At 44.0% G+C, this 24,602-nt stretch overlaps 1 long non-coding RNA gene across 2 annotated transcripts; it reads left to right on the forward strand.

Annotated features, from left to right (window-relative positions):
- The first annotated feature begins 51 nt into the window (after positions 1–51).
- On the forward strand, positions 52–22,688 carry LOC121020577 (uncharacterized). 2 transcript variants are annotated; one of them, XR_005786207.1, is made up of 2 exons: positions 52–214; positions 22,306–22,688. It is a non-coding gene; the product is annotated as an uncharacterized LOC121020577 (long non-coding RNA). The 2 variants fall into 2 exon arrangements; XR_005786206.1 differs by lacking the exon at positions 52–214 and adding an exon at positions 12,275–12,527.
- Positions 22,689–24,602: the final 1,914 nt, after the last annotated feature.

A 24,602-nucleotide genomic window follows, 5' to 3' on the forward strand; every position in this document is an offset into this window, starting at 1 on the left:
CAAAACCCCGCTGTTATCTTTTCTTCCTGCTGTGCGGTCAGGTTGCTCTGTTGCTTTGCTCATTATCTGAACTTTGTTGAAGAGTGGATCGCTATGTGTTTCATCCACAATATGGTGCAAGCCCCAGATCTTTTCCTCTTCAGACTTACCAGCCTTTCCATGACTCCTCGTACATGACTTTTTCCATTCCTGGAAGCAGTGTTTCTCTACTCCGGTAAGTACGTTTTAGTAGATACACTTGGAATTTATTAACTCATTCCACAAGCATTATTTACTTACCGACATGTGCCAGGCACACGGGATGCAGGGCGTGTGCTAGGAATCGTGAGACTGAGTTCCTGTTCTTGGACAGCAGTGTGTGGGCAGGGCAGGGTGGTGGAGGTGCAGGTGGTGATGGGGAGGGTGAGAATGACCCACAGGCTCCTAAGTTCCAGTGCACAAAGAAGGATTTCTGAGGGTGCACTAATAATATTTATCATATCCACAGTGTGAGTTTATTTATGATAACAAAAATTTTTTCCTGAGCTCTTACTATGTGCCAAGCACTGTGCTAAGAAACCTCATCCAATCCGCACTCAGCTCTTCGTGCTGAGGTGTATTGTCATCCTTATTTTCCGAACGAGGGAGGAGAGACTGGAGAGGCTAAGTGATGGTTGCAGGGTTGTTAGTAATTTCAAGCTTAGGCAGAGAGGCTGTGCTGTCCAGAGAAAGAAGAGTTTGCCAGGGCCCCTTTTGGACAGGGTCCTGCCTTGTTCCTGTGACAGCACTAGACATTAAGTCCTCTCCCCACCTTTCTGTGAAAAAGGATTTGTTTCTTGTGTTCCAGGAGGACGTTGGGTGGGCTTGCTGTGTGTTGAAGCACGTCAATGCCTTTACTAGCAGGTTCCTCTTAATATGGTCCTACCTCAGGGTTGTCTTGGTGAACTCTCCATTGGACTTAGCAGAAAAACCTGGGCCATTCTGCCAATACTGCGTGGGGTACATGCTTGGAAAGGATTTTGGGGGTGATACTGGTGGCTAAGGAGCTCTCCTTTTATCTATTTGTAAAGAAAGAAGGATCTTTCTGTTTTTTAATTTTTTAATTAAAAAAAATTTTTAATGTTTATTTTTGAGAAAGAGAGACAGAGTGTGCATGAGTACATGAGCAGGGGAGGGGCAGAGAGAGAGGGAGACAGAGAATCTAAAGCAGGCTCAGGGCTGTGAGTGCAGAGCCTGACCTGGGTTTCGAACTCAGGAACTGTGGGATCATGACCTGAGCTGAAGTCGGATGCTCAACCGACTGAGCCACCCAGATGCCCCAGAAGGATCTTTCTAATATATTTAAGGCTGTTAACATTACTTTATAGACTCCACATGAGCATCATGTAGGTTGATGTGCTTATCAAGGTCATCAGCAATGTCCTTGTCACTGTATTCAGTGGGCACATCCAGTTCTTATATTTGACTTTCAGCATAATTTGTTGCTGACTGCCATCTTTTGAATGAATCTATTCTCTTGATTTCCTGGTTCTCTTCCTAGCTCTCAGGGCAGTGCTTTGTCTTTCCATGTTGGTGATCTCCAAAGATATATACTCTTGCCCCAGGGCACTCTCATTTTCCGAGATGTCACTTCGTCGTCAGGGCTTCAATGAGCGGCTTCACGTGAATGGCTCCCAAGCATCTCTCCTCCAGACGAGATGTCTTCTGTGGCTGGAACCCAGCTAGTTGGTGGGACTTGAACCCAAAAGGTCTAATGCTGGACTGGTCCTGTTTAGCCCAAACCCTCTCCTTGCATCCTCTCTCTGTGAAGGCTGCCACAAGCCATGCATCCATTTGCCCAAGCCGAGGGACTTGGCACCACCCTTGATTCTTCCTTGTCCCGCTCCCACTAAGAGCTCTTCCTTCAACCAGTTCTGTTGATCTCAGTCTACGATTACTTGAATCTTCTACGTTTTCCCATGCCGTCACTACCACCTTAGCGTCCACCATCTTCATTGACTGGCTGTCTGCAGTCACCTCCCTGCTCTTTCCTGCAGGAATTCTTGCTCCCGCCAATCCATTCTCAGCCAGGCAGCTAGAGTGACTTTTCCCAGCTGCAGCTCTGATGATGTGACTCCCCTACATAAACCTCTTCAATGGTTGCTGCTGCTCTGAGGATAAAATTTAAATGTTTTAACATGGCTTGTAAGAACCCATATGATCTGGCCCCAGCTTTCGCCACAGTCCTTCACTTCGTGCTCATAATTCTCCAACTGCATGTGCTATGTCTTGCCTATATGGTTTGTAGGACATGCTAATCCATCTGCTTGGACTATTCTCCCTTGTCCTTATATGCTTGTACCTAGTGCTATGGGCTGAATCATGTTCCCCAAACCCCCAATTTATATGCTGAATTCCTGACCCCCAGGACCTCAGGGTGTGAGCTTATTTGGAGATCAGGTCTTTGCAGAGGTAGTCAAGTTAAAGTGAAGTCATTGGGATAGAGCCCTGATCCAATATGACCAGTGTCCTTATACAAAGGGGAAATTTGGACACAGGGATGCATAGAGAGAAGATGATGTGAAGACACACAGGGGGAGGGTGGCCATCTATGAGCCAAGGAGAAAGGCCTGGTACAGATCCCTACCTTGCAGCCTCACAACCTCATAGCCTCACAATTCTGCTGACACCGTGAACTCAGACTTATGGCCTTCAGAACTGAGAGATAATAAATTTCCTTTGTTTGAGATACCCAGTCCCTGGCACTTTGTTATGGCAGTCCTAGCAGACTCATATACCTGGATAATTCCTGCTTATCTTTTGATCTAAAGCTTAGGTATCACTTGTCTGTGACCTCCTAGACTGGGCTGAATGACCCTCCTCTGTGCTTCCCTGAATCTCCTGCTCATTGGGACCTCATTCTTTCTATGAAAGCATGTGTCAGTCTGTATGAATTGTTTTTTGTCTGTGCTGCCTAATGGGCTAAGCTCTATGAGGGCAGGGACAGACATACCTTACACATCATTGTAGCTCCAGAGCCTTGCACCTAGTGAGGGTAGAGTCTTGTATTAGGTAAGTATTGCTGCGTAACAAATGACCCCACAATGTGATAGCTTCCAACAACAAACATTTATTATGTTATTGTGTTTTGTGGGTCAGGAATTATGAAATAGTTTAGCTGGCTGGTTCTCTTGTGAGGTTGCAGTCTGGATGTTACCCAGTCATCAGAAGGCTTGACTGGGTAGAGGTTCTTCTTCCAAGACGGCTCCCTCCCGTGGCTGTTGACAGGAGGCCTTCGCTACTCACCGCATGTAAACTTCTCCAGATTCCTGTTTGGGTGCCCTCATGACATGGCAGCTGATTTCCCTCAGAGGAGGTGATTCAAGAGAAAGAGCAAGTAAACTGCTATGGCTTGTACGTCCTAATCTCAGATGGGCCATTATTTCAGCTTTGTTTGTAACCTTGTATTCATTAGAAGTGATTAAATACAGTCACACTTAATGGGAGGGGAATTAGGCTCTATTCTCTGAAGGGAAGAGTATCAAGGAATTTACGGATATATTTTAAAACCACCAGAGGACTTGTTGAATAAATGAAAACATTTTGAATAAATGCACCAATATAAGCCTTTCTCGTTTATTGATCCAACCAGCTATTTACTGGGCTCCTACTGCTGCAGGACTTACCCTGGGTAGAAGGCTGAAAATTCCACTGGGAGAGTGGAAAACATAAAAATAGAGGTCACACTGGTGCTTCATCTCTCAAGCATGCATGTGACAAAGACCAAAGGGCCACTCTACCCCATGAGCCCTGTCATTGTGGCTTCAGGACTCTCCCAATTCCTGGCCTTGCTTTACCCGCCTCCACTGTTTCTCTGCCACTACTCCTGAGATTTTCATAGTAGCTCTTTTTCATTTTTATTTTCTAATGTGTATTTTGGAGCCATTTTCACGGTTATTTATCCCATATCTTCATAGATCGTCAGCTCTCAGAAGACAAAGCTGAGGTATATGATCTTTAGTACAGACCCTTGTTCACCTCGGTCACTGAGTAAGCATTAGAGGACAGCGTAGGTGTAATCTGTTGCGTGAGTGCGTGCACCTAATAGCTTTGGTTTATACGGCACAGGAAGTTGCTGCTGCCATCATTGTTTGCAGAGTTGAGGAACCACATGACCCTTCTCCCACCCTCACTTGCGTTTCTCAGGCCCCGTGTGAAGTGTCAGAACCCTGACTTCATGTTCTGATAGGTTGCCAACCTCTGACACAGTCTTTTCTTCCTTTTTTTCCTATTAAAATTTGTTTTGATGCAGGGGCACCTGGGTGACTCAGTCAGTTGGACATTCAACTCTTGATTTCGGCTCAGGTCATGATATCATGGTTTGTGGGATGGAGCCCTGCGTCTGGCTCTGCACAGACAGCGTGGAGCCTGCTTGGGATTCTCTCTCTCCCTCTCTCTTGCTCTCTCTCTGTCCCTCCCCAGCTCATGCTCTCTCTCTCTCTCTCAACAATAAATAAATAGGGGCACCTGGATGGCTCAGTCAGTTAAGCAGCTGACTTCAGCTCAGGTCATGATCTCATAGTTTGTGAGTTCAAGCCCCATGTCGGGCTCTGTGCTGACAGCTCAGAGCCTGGAGCCTGCTTCAGATTCTGTGTCTCCCTCTCTCTCTGCTCCTCCCCCACTTGTGCTCCTTCTCTCCCAAAAATAAATAAATATTTTAAGAAAAAAAACATAAATAAACTAAAAACAATTTTTTTCATGTTACTATTTCTAATCATCCAGATAATTTAATTTTTTCTCTGTTTCTGCATGTAATGGCAAACTACCAGTAAAAAATTTTTGGCTAGTTAAAATACTCATAAAGAGGAAGTTTTGAAAAGTCTGTTAGAAGATATATTAATAACAAAAAATGGGAAGAACATTGGTGTAGCTAATACCTAACATTTATTGAATGCTTATTATTTTGCAGTTGCTAATTTTTAAAATGTCAGTGTTTGATCTCACTTACTTCTCAGAATAGCTCTAATATTATCCTCACATAACAGATGAGAAAAATAATGTGTGGAGAGGTAAAGTAACTTGCCCACTCCTGTACAGTTATTAAGTATGCATATGACTCTGATGCAGGCACTTTGACACAAAGTCTGTGCTTGACACTTTTATGGTGCCCTTTCTCCCTGAGTCTTTTTTTAATGCAAAAATGTTTAATTCGAGCACAGCTGATACACCATGTTACATTAGTTTCAGGTGTACTACATGGTGATTCAACGCTTCTATACCATGCTATGCTTACCCCAAATGTAGCTCCCATTTTACACCATACAACATCACTGCATGATCTCCATGCTGGACCTTTTATTCCCATGACCTATTCAGTCATAACTGGAAGCCTGTATCTCCATCCCACCTCACCTGTTTTGCCCATCCCTCCCACCACTTCTACTTTTTAACACTCCTTTGCAAAGATCACCTCCTTTCCTTCCCCAGCAATCCCAAAGGCTCAGGGAAGACCAATTTGAGGTTTCCGGAAAATCAGAATAGAAGGGCTAGAAAATATCAGTAGAATGCTGTGTGGCCAAACATTTTTAAATGCTCCTCCATTTTACTCAATGACTTAGAGCTAGCTAGTGGTAAGTAACAAGTAGGACTTAAGGCCAGGCTGGTCTCCTGAGTGCTACCCTGTGCTCTGTCCCTCCCAGTCAACGGGGAGGCATTAGAGCTTACGTCCTGTGGGAAGACGGGGTGCAGAGGGTGGTGCTGCCACCTACTAGATGTTGTAAGCTTCAGTTGATCATCTGTAAAATGTGGATAATAATGGTACTTACTCTCAAGATCGTCATGAGGCCTAAATGAAACAATCCACAGAATTTGATATATAAGTGCTCAGTATATATATTTTTTAAATGTGTTGAGTGTGTGTTCGATTTTTTAAAATTTTTAAATGTTTATTATTTTTGAGAGTGAGAGAGAGAGCGAGCGCATGAGCAGGAGACAGACGGAGAGAGAGGGAGACACAGAATCTGAAGCAGGCTCCAGGCTCTGAGCTGTCAGCACAGAGCCTGATGTGGTGCTTGAACTCATGGACCATGAGATCATGACTTGAGCCAAAGCTGGATGGTTAACCAACTGAGCCACCCAGGCACCCCAGGTCCTCAGTAGATATTAACAATTATTATACTGTCCTAGCCCATATTTTATTGGATATAAGGGAGGCAAATAAAAGAGATTCCCTATTAGCATGTCAGTTGAGGATCTGCATTTCCTTATTTTTGTATCTTAAATCGGCAACCCCAAAAGTTCATTTGTTTTATCATACAATATAGTGTTTTGTTTCCTGGAAATAGAAAGCTTGCTAGGAACAGTTCTGACAGTTAAAGATTAAGGTGTGTGTGAGTGGTGTGTACCATTTACTTGATATTTTGCAGAAATTTCCTTACTGTCTGCTTTTGGTAATGAGACCATGCTGGTGGAGGGATTCCATGAAGATTGGAGACTTCTGGCCTAAGACCACTGAAAGCCCAGGGCAGAGATGGAGACAAAGAGAGGTGGATTCTTTTAGATTTTGCCTGACACTGGCAAAAACTTGGGCTGGGACAGAGACTGGATATTTGTTGCATGAGTCATGGAGAGTGAAAGGTGAAAGAATGGGGCATATTCTCCTTAACTATTTGGATAACTATTTGGATAAAGAAGGAAGGGAGAAGAGAATTTTTTAATGTTTATTTATTTATTTCGGGGGGCAGGGGGAGGGGCAGAGAGGGAGGGAGAGAGAGCATCCCAAGCAGGCTCTGCACTTACAGTGTGGGGGTCGATCTCAAGAACCGTGAGATCATGACCTAAGCCAAAATCAAGAGTTGGATGCTCAACCCACTGAACCACCTTGTCACCCTGAGAAGGGAATGTTTTTAGGTGGGTTTCAGCATCTGAGGAGGGATCCACAAAATAAGCCAACAATTTCCAAATTTTTTGAAGTTTCTTTGTCACATTGCGTTGTTGGATTAATGACTTTGTCTCCACCAGTATCTTTTTAAAATTGAGGCCAATTAAGAATAATTTTACTTGAGGAGAGAACTAGATTACAATTCCCTAAGATGCTGATTGAAATGCTGAGATTTATTATTTTTTAAATATTTATTTATTTATTTATTTATTTATTTATTAAAGTTTTTTTTTTAAATGTTTTATTTATTCTTGAGAGAGAGAGAGAGAGAGTTTGAGAGAGAGAGCACATGAACGAGGAAGGGGCAGAAAGAGGGGGAGACACAGAATCCAAAGCAGGCTTCAGGCTCCAAGCTGTCAGCAGAGAGCCCAACGTGGGGCTCGAACTCATGAGCTGTGAGATCATGACCTGAGCTGACGTCAGACACTCAACTGACTGAGCCATCCAGGAGCCCCAATGCTCATTTCTTGAATGACGCGCAGGGATCCCTGGGCAACTTTCTCTGTGGGTGTTGTTTCCTGTGGGGCTGAGGTGGGCACCACACTGAGTGGTTTGTGACCTTGCTGTCCTGAGGCCCTTTCTTGCCCTTCATTATCTTCCAAAGCCTTGGTGGCTTTTGCCCCCTGTCCTTTCTAATTCTTCCAAAGGGACAATTTCCCTTAGAAAATAAATTAGCTATTTTATTTTGCAGGAACGGAGTCCAATTTCCTACCTAAGCCTAGTAGCTAAACACGTAGCTAAAATTTCCTTTGATTCTCTTATCTGCATGCAGATCACTGAAGACAGAGACTTCAGATAAGGTCCCAGGCAACAAATGGATTATTTGTGGCACAGACCAAGTAGAAGGAGGAACTCGGGTGGCTTTATTGAACTCCAATTCCACCTTTAGTTTACTGAGGAAATTTAGGGAGGGAGGAAGATGGGTGGGGGCAGTGCTTTGTTTTTCTGCTTTTAAAGTGCTGAAAGGCTCTTTTTCTCTCACCTTCCCCTTTATCACTTGGCAATGACCTTTCTTTTGCAATCAAGGGTAGCCTTGCCACTCACAACGCCTTCCAATGTATGCGGCACATCCCTCTCATCCAATAAGGGCAGTAGAGGCAAGGCTGATGATCCTCAAAACCCCAATGGGCTTATTAAAGAAGAGTTCTTATTTTGAAAGTTCCTTTGAATAACTTTAGCTGTGCTGGCCTAGCTTTTGCCTTCACTTTGTAATTCTGGGTCTAGATTCCAGAAGTTAGATCTCCTTGAATGAAGGCACCGTGGAGCATGATGGATTTTAAGAGAGGAACAGCATGATCTGGTGCCTAGAACTGGGGCTGGGGGACCTTGCACGTGGTGCTCCCTCAGTGTTTGAAGTGACTTGGATATGACGACCTCCCCAAACTCCAACGCGTGGGCTCATGACCGGGAGGGTCCAGGTCTCAGTGGTTTGTATGTTGTGTGCTCATTGCACACCCTTAAGATGTTCATTTCTTGACCTTTCTGCCCTGCACTTGTTCATTTTCCATTTACTTCCTGCCCTACATCGCCGCCGTGGCTCTCCATTTTTCAGACATAGGCAGCCAAGGAAGAAGAGAATGCAGAGCTGAGAGGCAGCGGGGGAAACTGCTCAGAAAACACTAGCCTCTGGGGCTCAGAATTCAGGGTCAGGGTTCTATTTCTTGTCCTTCACAGATGGGTGATACCAAGCACAAGAGGGCTGTTTGCTGTGTGCAGGGCATAGGAAGGGGGTCTTTTTCAACATTAATAGGTGCAGAAGTGTGGACTCCTCAGAAACAAAACTTTTGTGGAAACTCATCAATATGGAGCACACAAGACAGATGAAGAGCAATGACACCTTGACACAGGTACGCATGAGTCATGCACATTTTACCAAAGAATGGAGTATTTTTACAAAAGCATTTACAAATGCTCTAGAATCTTTAAGGAAACATTTTGTTACTTTTCAGTAATTTCTTCTTTGTAAGCGTTGTGTTTGTGTGTTTGTTCCTCCCCCCTCCCCCAGAAGAACTGATGTTTTTCAGGGTGTGTTCATTCATTAGGTATGAACAAAATGTTTTATAAGAAAATTTCCTTCAGGGGTGCCTGGGTGGCTCAGTCGGTTAAGCGTCCAAGTTCAGCTCAGGTCATGATCTTGCAGTTTGTGAGTTCGAGCCCCTTGTTGGGTTCCATGCTAACAGCTCAGAGCCTGGAGCCTGCTTAGGATTCTGTGTCTCCCTCTCTCTCTCTCTCTGCCCCTCCCCTGCACTCTCTCTTTCTCAAAAATAAATAAACATAAAAAAAATTTCTTTTAGTGTTGAGGTTGAAAGATTCTGCCTTAGAACCATATAGGCCAGAATTAGTGCCGTCATTTATACTATGTGATATTTGATAGATTTCTTTCTTTCTTTCTTTTATTTGAGAGAGAGAAAAGATGTAGGGGCAGAGGAACAGAGAGGGAGAGAGAATCCCAACAAGCAGGCTCCACACTCAATGCAGAGCCGGACGTGGGTCTCGATCCCACGACCATGGGATCATGACCTGAGCCAAAATCAAGAGTCGTATGCTCAACCTACTGAGCCATCCAGGTGCCCCTCAACATATTTCCTGACATCTGGGAGACTTGGGTCCCTATTTTAATGGAATGTCTTATCTTTTATATTTAAGTTGGTTTGTATGGCATGTTCCCCAATTTGTGAGATGGAGCGAACAATGTCTTTTTCAAGATTGTCCTTGTGAATCAGTGGGTGAATGAAAGTATGGCGAATGGCACCAACAGATTCTTAGCTGATCTCAGTTCCCTTTCTCTTTGTGTTTATTATACCCAACTGCAGGTGTGCCCCAGTGTATACAATAAAGGGTTATACACACACTGATTTTTATTTAAGGGCTTTAGAATAACTCTCTAAGGAACTACCAGTGAATTAATTATATAGCAAAAAAAATCAAGTTCAAAAAAGCAACTTCTTTTGTTCATATTCATTTCATCGACTACATGGCAAGACTTGCAGAGAAACAAATGAAACCAATAGAGCCTCTGCCATCCAAAGCCCTTGGTCTGTTAGATGAACCATATGAGATTGCCATTTCTGTAGGACAAACACCATGGACTGTCGGCCATTTCATATGGTTCAACCTGGTGGTAGGAGACAGGAAGGAGATGTTTCTAGCCAGGATCAAGAAGGCTTAATAGAAGGATGGCTGCCCGACATGGCACATGGCAGAAGGTCCTTAAGTAGCCCCGCTCTGAGTATCAGGTGCCATGTGACAGGGGAAGCCCAGCACTATCAATGTGTTCACAGGCTTCCTCTGGAGCTGCTTGCTGCCACTGATTTCTTGCTCTACACTTTTCTTGCTTCCAGCTCTCAGGATTGCAGCCTAGCCCTTGGGACAGGATACTCAGATGTGTGGGCATTGACCTTGGTCTTCTGTCCAGCTGGCTCAGGCTCCTCCTCCTTCTGGGTGTCTTGGGAAAACAAGACTCCTGGTTGGACTGGGCCCCAGAACTCTTTCCTCAAGGTCACCCGTTTGGGTATGTGGAGTACCATTTTAGGAGCAGAGGACACTACTGTGTTTGCCGAGGTGGAGCTAGGGGATTGCAAAATGGCCAGTGTCCGGCTGGGTGGCTGCGCAGGGTCCTGTCCTGGGATAGGCCCTGTGGGGGTCCCTCTCTGATCTCTTACTCAGAACAGAGTCCACTCTTAGGGCCCCTCCTTCCTGGTAAGGTGCCCCGCCCTTTGCATTGGGCCTCCTCCATGCTGACTACACTTCCCATTGTCTGTTGTCACATCTTCTTCCTCCTGAAAGGGACTCCCTCCCTTCTAGCCATCACAGCGAGTCTGCCTTTGCCAGAGCTCTGCCTGCAGGAAGAGTGCCAGCCTGCTGCCTTGAGTCTCATCAGCCCAGGCCACCTCCAAACAGGGTACTCCTAGAAGAGGAATAGTGGAGATAGGGGAGAGGCAGACTGTCATCCCTTCATTCACCCATTGTCAGGTTACTGAGCTCTTCTCTGGGCTGGGTGCTAGGCTGGTTGCCATGGTGAGGAGCTCGAAGTCTGGTAGGGAAGCTTGGTCGGTGAGCAAACGTCCGGTACAGGATGCTGAGTGCTAGGAGACAGAAAAACACAGATGAGGGGATGTCCATCAGAGGGAAAAGTGAAGCTTCCAGAAGGGGAATCTGGAGGACAGAGAAGGGAATTCATTTGTTGTTTCTTGAAGCACAGGTTGGTTGGGCTGCTACGTTGTGCCAGGCAGTGTACCAGGCACAACGGGGGGCGGGGTGGTGGTGGTGCAGTGATAAGCAAAACCAGATTATGTCCTGCCTTTGTGGAGTTTAGTGTCTATTGGGGGAGACACATATCGATGAAATAAGCACAATTACAAATGAATACTTACAAACTGTGTGAAGAATGAGAGAGCATGCAGAAAGCTGGTTAACAGGGCACCTGACTGATCTGGGGGCGGGGTGGAGGAGGAGTGGGGCAAGGAGAGTATCATTTGAATTTCGAGTTGAACAATGGGCCTGAGTTAGCCAGGTGAAATTGGCAACTAGGACATTTCGGACAGGAGAATTATGCTGGTGAAGGTTGAGAGATGGAGGGAGAGCCGTCCATCCAGGGATCTGAGCCGGAGCACAGCTGCAGAGAGGCAGGATGGCCAGGATAAGGATTTGTTTAGGCTTTATCCTAAGAATGATGGGAATCCAAGGTTGGGTTTTAAGCCAGGGGGCAGGGTGGGTGCAGGGCTGGTGACAGGATCAGGTTTGAATTTTGAAAAGGCCTCTCTGGCAGCAGAATAGAGGATTACAGAGAACAAGTGTGAGGCAGGAAATCAGTATTTATTTATTTATACATAATGGGATCCTATTGTATGTGTTGTTCTGTAACTTGCCTTTTTTTTTTTTTAAACTTATGTCACACTGATCTATCTCATTCAACTTAACAATGCAGCCAGCCCAATATTTTGTAGTATAGGTGGATAGGCTATATAATGATTCAGAGTTTATTTCTAAATTATTTCTAAGTTTTCATGTTCACAAAATACTGGCAGGAACATCCTTGAACATGGGTGTGGCAGGTGGAATTCTGAGATGGTCCCAAGATTCCCACTCCTGTTGCACTACCCTGTGTAATCCCCTCCCCTACAGTGTGGGCAAGAACCATGGAAAGGATGGGCTATAACTCCTGTGACTGAGTTAATGGACTTGGAATAATCTGGGTGGGACTGTTTTAACCGAGGATCCCTTCCAAGGGGATCTCTGAAGGGAGAGATTTGAAATGTGAGGGGGCTGAAGGATGGCCACATGGCATCCAAGGCACATGGCATCCAAGGCACATGGCATCCAAGGCCACATGGCATCCAAGGCACACGGCATCCTTGCCACATGGCAAGGTTACATGAACCCCCAGGACCCGGGAATGACCTCTAGTGGTTGAGAATGGGTCACCTCTGACAGCTAGTGAGAAAACAGGACCTCCCTCATACAGGCAAGGAAGTGAGTTCTGCTAACACCCTGAGGGAGCCTTGGAAGCAGATCTTTCCTGAGTTGAACTTCCAGATGAAAACACACGGGCCGACATCTTGACTTCAATCAAGTGAGACCTTAGGCCGAGAACCCAATGAAAACGTACCTGACTCCTGCCCTTCAAACTGTGAGATAACAATTTTGTGTTGATTTAACTTGTTTAGTTTTTGTTAACTTGTTATGCTCAATAGAAAATCAATACCATGGGGCGCCTGGGTGGCTCATTCTGTTAAGCGTCTGACTTCAGCTGAGGTTATGATCTCACAGTTTGTGGGTTTGAGCCCTGCATCTGGCTTAGCGCTTAGCATGGAGATGCTGGGGATTCTCTGTCTCCCTCTCTCTCTGCCATTCCCCCCTTCATGCTTGCTCTCTTTCTCAAAACAAACAAACAAACAAAAAAAAACCAAAAAAAAAACCTTAAAAAAAAAAAGAAAACCAATATCATGACTATTTTAATATATTTTTCAGTATTTCCATAGGACAGAGATAGAGAAACATATTGCCTGAAGTTTGAAGGTGTGCCCATTTAAATTTTTAACAATTATTTTCAAGTTGTTTCCAAAAAGTTCACACCAATTTCACATTCCCCCAGTGGAGAATAAAAGTATCTATTTTCCTATGTTCTCACTGATTATTATGTTTGTTTTTTTTTTTATGTTTTGTCAACCTGATGGGTAAAAATGGTACCCATTTCTGTTAGAAGGGGTGTCTTTTGGATATCTATCAATCTGTCCATCTATCTATCTATATTTGGCTACTCATATCTCTTGCTTTCTACTCTATTAAGTTTGTGTGTTTCTTCTGTGAAAAACAGAAAGTATGACAAGGTCCTGGTATGTGCTAAGTGCTTGATAAATGTTAAGTGATCACGAGTGATTTATAGGAATTAAACATATAACTATTCTATTAATCCTGTATTACAACTGTTGCATGTTTTTTTTTAATGTTTATGTATTTATTTTGAGAGAGAGACAGAGTATGGGTGGGGGAGGGGCAGAGAAAGGGGGAGAGAGAATCCCAAGCCGACTTTGTGCTGTCAGAGAAGAGCCCAATGTGGGGCTTGATCCCATGATCCATGAGATCATGACTTGAACCAAAATTAAGAGTTGGGCACTCAACTGACTGAGCTGCCCAGGCACTCCTCTATTGTGTATGTTTTATTTCAATCTGATTTTTATGAAAAAATGTTCCAGGTTTTAAATGTTGGCAACCAATTAACCAATTCATAGGTAGAGCCAATAATGTGGGTCAAACAAAACCCCTAATGTGCAGCCTCTGTTCTCTCCCAACCCTCCTTCCGTTTTGTTATCCTTACACATTTCTTACTTGCTGATACTTATCCCTGTTAAATGAGTGGGGAGCCTTGGGTGTTTTCCTATGACTGGAAAGAGTTTATACGTAAGAATTATCTTTCTTTAAAGGACTGGAAAAAGTCACTTATAAACCAATCTGAATTTGATGCTCTTTTTTGAGGGCAGAGGGGAAAAGATATATTTTTGGCTATTGTTATCAATTAAAAAATTAATGTTTATTCATTTTTGAGAGAGAAAGAGAAAGAGACAGAGCATGAGTAGGGGAGGGGCAGAGAGAGAGGGAGACACAGAATCCGAAGCAGGTTCCATGCTCCAAGCTATCAGTACAGAGCCTGATGCCGAGCTTGAACTCACGAACCATGAGATCATGACCTGAGCCAAAGCTGGATGCTCAACTGACTAAGCCACCCAGGTGCCCCTATTGTAACAATTTCTTATCTGGCCATTACCCTGGCCTGGTTTTCTACCTTTTTTGGAGTCAATTTTGACATTTATAATTTCCTAAAAATTATCCTTTTCATCTAGATTTGCATATGTATTGGTATAAACATTTAAATGAGTTTTTTAACACATTTTGAACTTTTATTGAACCAATAGTTATGACTCTTGTCATTCTTAACATAATTTTTCATAAAATCCTATTTTATGTATTTGTGAAAAAGTTATATATGTGATACAAAATTTAGTACACACAGAGGATATGTACTAAAAAAAAAAATACATGTACAGGAACACCCTTGTGCCCAGCTGTCAAGTTCCCTTCCCAGAAACAACTGTAATTTGTTTCTTGTGCAACCTCTACCACAATTGATTTTAGAACATTTTCATCATCCCCAAAAGAAGCCCTTGCATTCTTTTGCTATCAACTCCCCATTTTCCCCCAGCCCCCTCCAGCTCTAGGCAACCACCAATCTCCTTTCTGTTTTCTGATTTGCCCATTCTGCACATTTCATATAAAAGGTATTGTAATTATGTGGTCTTTTGTGGCTGGACTCTTTTACCTTAGCTTAATGTTTTCAAGGTTCATTCATCCATGTTCTAGCACATTTCAGTACTTCATTTTTTTTTTAATTGCCAAATAACATTCCACTGTGTTTACCCATTTGTCAATTGATGGATATTTGGTTCTTTCCACTTTTTGGCTATTATGAATCATGCTGCTGTGAACATTCTTGTACAGCTTTTTGTATGAATATGTTTTCATTTCCCTGGGAGCAGAATGGCTGGGTCATGTAGGAGCTCCATGCCTCACATTTTGAGGATCCACAAAACTGTTTTCCACAGTGGTTGCACCATTGTAAATTCCTACCCCCCCCCCCATGTGCAAGGGGGCCCATTTCTTTACCTCTTCCCCAACACTTGTAATTTCCCATTAAAAAAAAAATTTGGCAGTCCTACTGGGAATGAAGTGGGATGTTGTTGTGATTTACATTTCCCTAATGAATATGATGTTTAGCATTGACCATTTGTCTATCTTCTTTGGAGAAATGTATGTTCAGATACTGGGCCCATTTTTCCATTGTGCTATTTTTCTTTTCATTGTGGCATTCGTTGTTTTCTTAGGAACTATTTCTCTCCAATTTCTTACCAGTTAAGTTTCACCGTGACACTATCCCCAATTAGGTAGAACAGCACTGTCCAATCGAAATACAATGCTATATAATGCATATGTGATTTAAAATTTTCTCTTAGCCACATTAAAAACATCAAGAAGAAACAAATGAAATTTATTTTAATAGTAGGTTTTATTTAACAATATATATTATTTAACCCCAAATATCCAGAATAGTACCATTTCTTATGTGTACTCTATACAAAAATTATTTACATTCTTTTTTTATTTGTATGAAGACTTTTAAGGGTATATTCTACATTTACATCACATCTCAATTTAGAATAGTAATAAGCTGGGGGCTCCTGGGTGGCTCAGTCAGTTAAACATCCAACTCTTGATTTTGGCTCAGGTCATGATTTTGAGGTTCATGAGTTCAAGCCCCGCATAGGTCTCTGCTCTGACAGCGTGGAGCCTGCTTGGGATTCTCCCTCCCTCTCTCTCTGTGCCTCCCCTACGTGTGCTCTCCCTCTCTCTCTCAATAAGTAAATAAACAAACAAACACACACACAAACAAACATTAAAAAATAGAATAGTAATAAGTGAAGTACTCAATAGCTTCAGGTAGCTATTGTCCACCATGTTGGACAGTATGTGCTCAGATTGTACCATAAGGTTTGCAACAGTAAAAACCATTGTTTTGCTTGCTGCTGTTTCTTGTATTCTGCAGTCGCATCTCTGCTGGTCATATTTGGGGATGGGAAGTTGATGGAAATGCAAATCTAGTGGTCTCTTTTTACTCTGAGCAACATAAAGCCAGTTTAGAGATGGTGCCTGGGACTTGAGAGAGCACATAAGATAATAAAGAACTATTGGAGACAGGAAGGGAGAAACCTTGCACTGGCATAGGTGAATGATTGCTGTAATGAGGAAGACGGTGATGGAAGAGGAAAGAAGGGGGTATATTCCAAAGACACTGAGGAAATAACACAGAAGGGGCTTACTTGGTCAATAGAGAGAACTAGGGAGAGGGAAGAGCTGAGAATGACTGAGGACACTAGTTAGGGTGAACAGGGGCTGTGCCACCTAGGAGAATTTCAGAAGAAGACAGGGTTTGGGGAAGATGGTGACCAGTTGTATCCATTGAATCCAGGATGCCAGTGTGACATCAAATGGAGCAGCACCCATCAAATGGGGCGGAGGGACAGAACCACCCAGGAGGGTTTGGGACTTCTTCACAGAGACATGATAGGGGCTGCTAGGGAGGGGATGGCCAGTGCTTTGGGAAAATGCAGGGATGCGAGAAAGAAGAAACAGGACAACAATCTGAAAAGGAGCAGCCAAGGAAGAAGCAGGAAAATCAGGGTAGTCTAGAGTTTGAAGAAGAAAGTGAGGAGTCTGTGTGAAATGCCACCATAGGAAGTAGATAGCAGCAATAATAACAATACTAATGGCATTGGTCACACATTGTTGCTGCTCTGTTGTACCCGTGAAATCTGGAGAATGAGAAAACTCTTGTTTCATGTGTAAGAATGTGATGATTACTAGTACATTTTAGTAACTTGGAAAGACAGTGTGCGTTTTGGGTCTTTAAAAATTTTTTTTTAATATTTATTTTTGAGAGAGAGAGCTTGAGCAGGGGAGGGGCAGAGGGAGAGAGGGACAAAGAATTGGATGCAGGCTCTGGGCTGTCAGCAGAGAGCCTGACGCGGGGCTCGAACTCACAAACCATGAGATCATGACCTGAGCTGAGGTCGGATGCTTAACCGACTGAGCCACCTACGTGCCCCCATTTTGGGTCTTAGAAGATAGAATTAATTCCACAGGCTGAGTCCTTGCTCTCTGGGGGAATCCAGGACTTGAACACCACTTACCAATCCAAAAGGCCCTGAGTGATGATAGTAAGTCTGGATTACGTCAGTCCTGCTGGATGGCCTCCAGGGGCATGTGAGAGCCATGGCAGTCCGGGCTGGCCTGCGTCTCCAGCCTCATTTCCCTCCATGCTGCCTGGGGCTCTGCGCCTGGCCACACAGGGGGCCACCTCTCCAAGGCCCTTTGGCGTGTGCTGTTTCTTTCAAGGCTTCTCTCCTCTCTCGCCTGACCAAGAAGCCGGGATGCTTATATCATTTTCTGGCTTAAAACCTTTTAATGATTTCCCATGACACATACAATAAAATGCAAACTCAGAACCATAATCTAGAAAGCCATGTGTCATCTGGTCCTTGCTTATCTCTCCCACCTCAGTTCTTTCACGCCGTGTCTCACCCACTAAATTCTAGCCACACTGGTCTTGCTCCCTTACTCCAATAGCATACCAGGCCATTTCCTCTGCTTGAAAAACCCTCCCCCCACATCTTATCATTATGGTCTCAGCTTAAACATTGCTTCCTCAGGCTTCCCTGGTCACGTGGTCACTCTGTCACAGTCCTCTGCCCATTAGTGGTTCCTCCTCCTGGAATGTGAGTTTCTAGTGAGAGGACTTTGCACGTTGGTCCACTGCTCTAAGCCACTGGTCAGAGCAGTGGGAGCCCATGATAAGTGCTCAATATCAGTTGAATGGAGGGAAACACTACAGTCACCTCCTCCAGGCAGACTTCCCTGACTCCTGCTCTACCCAGCCTGGTTTAGGTTCCACTCTGATGTGCTCACATGGAGTCTTAGCTTCTCTTGGGTCCAGTACCTTCTATGTTGGGTTGTAACTGCCTTCCTGCCTGACCACCTTACCTCTCTTTTAAAAAAAAATTTTTTTTTAACGTTTATTTATTTTTGAGACAGAGAGAAACAGAGCATGAACAGGGGAGGTCCAGAGAGAGAGGGAGACACAGAATCTGAAACAGGCTCCAGGCTCTGAGCAGTCAGCACAGAGCCCGACGCGGGGCTCGAACTCACGGATTGTGAGATCATGACCTGAGCTGAAGTCGGACACTTAACTGACTGAGCCACCCAGGCGCCCCTGACCACCTTACCTCTCATGGCGGCATTCCCAGTTTGAGGAAGAGCTCCTTGCCCAGAACAGACCTGCAACCAGTGTTTGTTGGATGTTGAGTGAAGGAGGCAGGGGGGAGTGAGAGTGACTCTGAGAGGAGTCCCTTCTCCCTGTGACTCTGGGGAAAACATGCAGTTCTCACTGAAGCAGGAGGCCCCGCCTGCCCCCTGCCCCCCTGGGGAATGTCATTTCCAAGTGTATCCATTCCAGACAAATACCAGTGAATCTTCCTGGGAGAACCAGGTAGCTGGAGTGTCCCTGGTGGTATAGGCCAGGAGATACAGATTGCCCTGGAGGCTTGTCCTGTAGGGGAGAGGCTAATAACATCCAGACACTGGCCTACTTGATGTTTATCCATCTGCTTTTTGGTGAAACTGTGTGGTGCAAAATGTAACAATACAGTTGCTTAACCATCACTGACTGCGACCTACTGGAAACAAAAGCAGTTTTCACTCAACCTGATTTTGGTGAAGTAATCATGAAAACTTGAAAAAACTTCGATTCAGGGGCACCTGGGTGGCTCAGTCGGTTGAGTGTTCGACTTTGGCTCAGGTCATGATCTTACAGTTTGTGGTTTCGAGCTCGCTGCTGCTGTCAGCCTGTCAGTGCAGAGTCCACTTCAGATCCTCTGTTCCTTGCCCTGGCCCCCCCTCCCCATCCTCCCCCACTTGTGCTCTCCCCTGCCCCAAATACATAAAAATAAAAAATAAAAAAATTCAATTTAAGTGTTAAACATTGTTTAAGAATAAATATCACTAAGATTTAGTTTTCTAGATTGCTGTTCTTAAAAATAATAATAATAATAATTTAAAAAGCACCCTGGGTGGCTCAGTAGGTTAAGCGTCGACTCTTGATTTTGGCTCAGGTTGTGAGCTCATAGTTTGTGATTTTGAGTCCCACGTCTGGCTCTGTGCCGACAGCGAGGAGCCTGCTTGGGTTCTTTCTCCCTCTCTCTCTGCCCCGGCCCCTCTTGCTCTCTCGCTGTCTCTGTCTCTCAAAATAAATAAAAATAAACTTAAAAAAATTTAAAAATTTAAAGAAGTACCCTTAGTCATTAACCCCATTGTGTTTTTATAAGTGTGTTAAGATCGAGATGGTAAAATTCATTAAATAACGTGGGGTGGGAGATAGTTGGTTTTTATCACTAAGGGGGAATCATTAAGCAGGGCCTATGGAAACAGGAAATTAAGAAAAGTAAGTCTGATTAAATAAATATCCTTTTGCTTTCCTCATTGCCCCGTCCTCACAGGCTCCTTTCTGAACTTCTCTCTCCCTTGTCCTGCCTCACCCCTCCTCCACCAATGCTTACCTCCAAGGCCTCACAAAAAATTGGATTCCAAGTTACACTTCCTTGTTCAAAATTAGTGCCACAGGCATTGCCTTGGGAAGCTGGGATTCAGGTTGCGGATCTCACTGTGACAAAAGCAAGGGGGAAAAAACCAAATCTGTGGTGCACTGGGGACTTGAGAGACAACAATAATGAAATAAGATAGGGTTATTATTGATCTAGTATTGTGTACGCGCAAACAACTGCCCGGAGACAAACACCCTTGAGCTGAGAAGGCCCTCCGCCATGGCACTTGGCAGAAGTGCCCGGAAGGGACAGGGTGTCCCAGAACTTGAGGAGACCAGCTTCGGATCCCCTGAAGACCCGTCCTCGGTTGACCCCTCAGTGTGTTTCCGAAAGTGTAGGCAGCAGAAGTACCTTTATTAAGATTATTATTTTTACATTGCAAAGCACTTCCAACATCCTTCCCTCCCCTCCTTTGTGTTTACTTCCTTGTTTTTGAGAAACTGGTATTAGTGGTTTTTGGACAGATGGGTTGAGACAAAGCTTCTCAGAGGACTTAATTCCCACCCTTGGCAGAGCCTGCTTTTTCCTGGACAGGTGTCTTCAACTTTATCTTTGCTTCTGACTGTTGTTGTCCTAGGTCTTGGCCCAGATGGATGTCCTCCCTGCCTTTTGCCAGTAAATTAGCCAGGCTCCTCAGATGGGTCACCTGGTTGACCTCTAGGGATACCTGTGGAAGTTTCTTCCAGAGCACAGCCTGCATCATGCCACTCAAGATCCTAATTTAATCTACATTTCATAACTGCTCTTGTGCCAAAAAGGAGATCCAGTGTTTCCAAATGTTTTCATGCAGCTTCTGATACAGCTAAGGTCTCCATTTCTTTTCTTCCTGAGATACAAGCTGTGCCATTTAAAAAAAAAAATTTTTTTTTTTCAACGTTTATTTATTTTTGGGACAGAGAGAGACAGAGCATGAACGGGGGAGGGGCAGAGAGAGAGGGAGACACAGAATCGGAAAGCTGTGCCATTTTTGTAAGGCTCTCCATGAAGGTGGCCTGGGACTTCCTATTTCTGTTTCTTGAATGTAGCTTTCTCCCATCTTTCCTCTTCATGTGGCTCAGCTGTTACCAGGATATCTTGGACAGATTTCACCACTCTGAGCATTGCTAGCTACTTCTCCCAGTAGCCTTCAATTTGCCGTTCCCGAGTGGGTCACCGGTGGAAGGCTTGGGTTGGCTTCAGAGCCTCTCCTGTTCTGACCACAACCGTGCCAAGAGTCTGTAAGTTAGGCAGGGAAGATGGGGCAGGTTGTTTCCCTGAACCTGAAATCCTCTGTGGGTTCCCTAAAAAGTGCTGTAGGGGTGATGACGACAGTGGGTTTCCGTTAGGGAGCATGGATCTTGGTCAGGGATAGAAGAAGTGAACCCAAGGAAAGGGTTGAAGGAAGAAGGCTATTTAAGGAGGTACAAGTGACTTATGTTCTGATTTAGACACCCCTTTCCTTCATGGACTCACTATAGTAAATAAAATCAGGGAGAGAAGAGGGAAAAGGAACAAGAAGGAAAAATTTACTGTGATCTTCCCCATCCAGTGTGTTCATCTCGTGCATCCCTCCAAACCCGCCTCCGGGCCCCACCTCCCCATTTCTGTAACTGTATCACCTTCCCTATGCTGTGTGTCAGCTGGGACTCTGACGCCTTCGCTGCCCCAGAGCCCACCGGAGCAGCTCCCGGAGATTGTCTCTCACCACCTGTCTTCTTTCCTCATTTCCTTCCTTTACCACTCGACGGCCCCCTTCCCCAGCTTCCAGGGGCTGGCTCGCTGGTCTGCCCCATCCTGGACTCTTTAAATCTGGCAGAACAGCCCATATACTGTACCCCTGGTCACACGTTTGGGCTCCATCTCTCCGTTTGGTTCTGAACCCTTGGCACCTTCCTCCGGCTTTGTCTACATGCCTCCCTAGACACGGTGCTTGCTCCTGTTCACTACCTTTATTTCAAGTTCTGGTCACCAGCATGGTGTCTGGTCTGACCAGAGCCCTTTTTTTCTGGCACAGCATTTTGTAGAGATAGGCAGTTCCTTTGCTTTTATGTCACTTCTCCAAGTGAGAGGAGCCAGATCGAAAGAACAGGTGCGGAATGGGGCACTGCAGGGGCCAACCCCCCTCTCACATTTCTGCTAAAATCCTACAGGGAGACTACCGGAGACCGAGGATCCGAGCCCTATTTGTTACACAAAACATGCTGGATGGTAAGCAGTGAATAGGACATGTGTACACATTTGGAAAAAACGCTATATACCAAACTGATAAAAGGACTTATTCCATGCTTTTTTTCTATAGTATTTTATAACAACAATGTACTAATAGAATGTGTTTTGTATACATCATTTTTTTTTTTTTTAATGGAAAAACGCAACCCAGCCTACAAGTGCTGAATGGGGCAACCTTTATTAGCATCTTGGACAGCCCTAAGCTGGTTCTTGGTGACTATCAACACCATCATGGGGTTTACACTGAGGACCATACACTGGGCTGTCAGTGAGGGGTTAGCTGAAAACTGTCTGGTGTGCTTCCTTAGGCTGCGTGAGGCTGAGGATAAGAAGACCTCTGGGAAAGATTTTAATATATCACGTGAGCTTGGCCTCCTGGGGAACATGAGGGGATAAAACAGATGTTGACTCCATTAACTTGTCGGTGAAGCAAACCAAACATCACCACAATGGGAATTGGATTAATGTTAGTGTTTTATTTTTATTGTTTAGGTTAATTTGGTGCGAACTTACTTTGTTCATGTGGACTTTACATATCAGATACTGGATACACATCGCAATAGCAGGACCCCGTAAATACAGTCTTCTGGATTTTCACCACAGCATGATGGATTCTCAGCTTCATAAACTGTATAACTCGTGTGTATAAACTTCCCTAATTACTAATACCTGGCTCTGTTTTAATTCTGCTTCCATATGTTCTTGACTTCTCTGCAGATATAACAGTAAGTTTCATGTCTCATTGCTCAATTAGTTGCTGTTGTTAGCTTAATAAGTGAAAGGCTTTCTGGTGTCATTGACCTGATTTTTAGGATTGCAAGAGGCTGTATACATCATTTGTATTTATTGCCAAATAAACCTTTGTAAGTGTATGCTTTCCTTGGGCCCATAATTCTCTTTTCAAACCTCATTGTTCTTCCCCAGACATAGTGGAACCACATCACAATGTTGGAAGTGGAGATAGAAATAACACTCTCCTTAAGAATCAATCTTGTTGTTATGGGGCCAGTATGGTTACTGTGTTTATAGAAAACACTTTTGAACCTGTGGAATGTTCAGGTGCTTGTGCTAGTGAGCTGTGTTACAATGGCATTCTCCGGGTCTTCAAATGCTACCTTTACTGACAGAGCTACCTCAACTCCATCAGGAAACCCATCAGACAGCCAGAGAGATTGAACCCTGTTGATGCAAAATGACTTCCTCAGTTGGTGATACATGTGGGCATTTTCCATTCTTGCTAAAAGGAAAAAAAAAAAAAGACTCTTTCCTTATATGGTTGAGAAAACCTAGCAAAATGTTTCATTAACATCCAGAACTGAGTCATGTCCTCAAGTCATTTATAGAAGACCTATACTTTGGCATGAAGCACAATACACAGTGACAAGCTAGCCAGAGAGAAAAATCATATGTTGCCTGAGTTGGTCTTTACAACTTTTCTAACTTCAGTTTTCTGGATCTACGGTCTCTCAACACTGGTATTGACTATCCCTGGGTGCCCAGAGCTCCTCAAGAGATGATTTTCTCCTTGTAGAGCATCTATGCTTAAAATTCCTCATGATACTGCCCCTTGCCCTCCCCACTGCCATCTCCTGTACAGGGTCTATTCCTTAAGAATCCCACTCTGAGCTTATTGTCCTGTGGAAAACCAGTCTTTCAAGATAAGGGTTGTAGGTCAATAACGACTTTCCCTCAGAGCTATTTTAATTTTACTAGGAAATTCCTGGTAAAAGTACCAGTGCCTTCATCTGAGTAAATAAATCTCTGGTGTTGGGAATTTGAGGTATGTGGCATGACAAGTTGGGTAGATATTTTTGCCTGAGAGAGAGAGGAGTACCACTCCTCCCTGAACCGAGGAACTGAAGAGGTTTTAGAAACCATCTAGTTAAGTCACTGTGTGTCCATTTCCTCCTCTATGAAAATACACATCAATGATGACTTTATAATGTTTCCTGCTCTACTATTTTCTGATTCTATGAAATAAGTGATTTCCTGGCACCAGCGAGATAGAGGTCACCTACTTAATTTTCCTGGACACATACGACTCACCAATTCTTAAAGCTTGCATTGAATTATTTGTACATCCATGTTCACAGCAATATTGTTCATAATAGCCAAGAAGTATCCACCGACAGATAAATGCATAAACGAAATGTGGTCCATACACAACAGAATAGGATTCAGCCTTAGAAAGGAAGGAAATTCTAACACCTGCTACAACAATGGATGACCCTTGAGGACGTTACGCTGAGTGAAATAAGCCAGTCACAAAGGACAAATACTGGTTCCATTTAAATGAGGTCCCTAGAGTAGTCAAATCAGGAGAAACAGATAGTAGAATGGTGGTTTCCAGGGGCTGGGGTGGGAGCAACGGGGAGTTATCTAATGGGTACAGGGTTTCAGTTTGGAAAGATGAAAAATGCTGGAGGTTGATGGTGGTGATGGTTGCACAATAATAGGTACTTAATGGCACTGAGCTGTACACTTAAAAATGATTAACATGATAAATTTAATGTTATGTGTATTGTGCCACAATAAAAATTTGCATTGAACTCCGAATACCCAATGCTTGGTAACTGATCAATACTTGAACACAAGCACATGGTACCTAATTTGTTGTCATTTTATTTTACCCTATTGGTTTGTAGCTGCTAACGGTAGTTGAATCATGATACCACAGCTCTTCAGTTCGTTTGTAAACAACAGCTTCCCTAGCCATGGTTGATTTAAGAAAGACATGGGTATAAACAGTCATGACTCTAGCACATCTTTGTTCTGCAGATCATTGAACA

The sequence above is a fragment of the Herpailurus yagouaroundi genome, unplaced genomic scaffold (genome assembly GCF_014898765.1).
Source record: "Herpailurus yagouaroundi ecotype Mexico unplaced genomic scaffold, PumYag 250, whole genome shotgun sequence".
In the NCBI taxonomy this organism is placed as follows: Eukaryota; Metazoa; Chordata; class Mammalia; order Carnivora; family Felidae; genus Herpailurus; species Herpailurus yagouaroundi.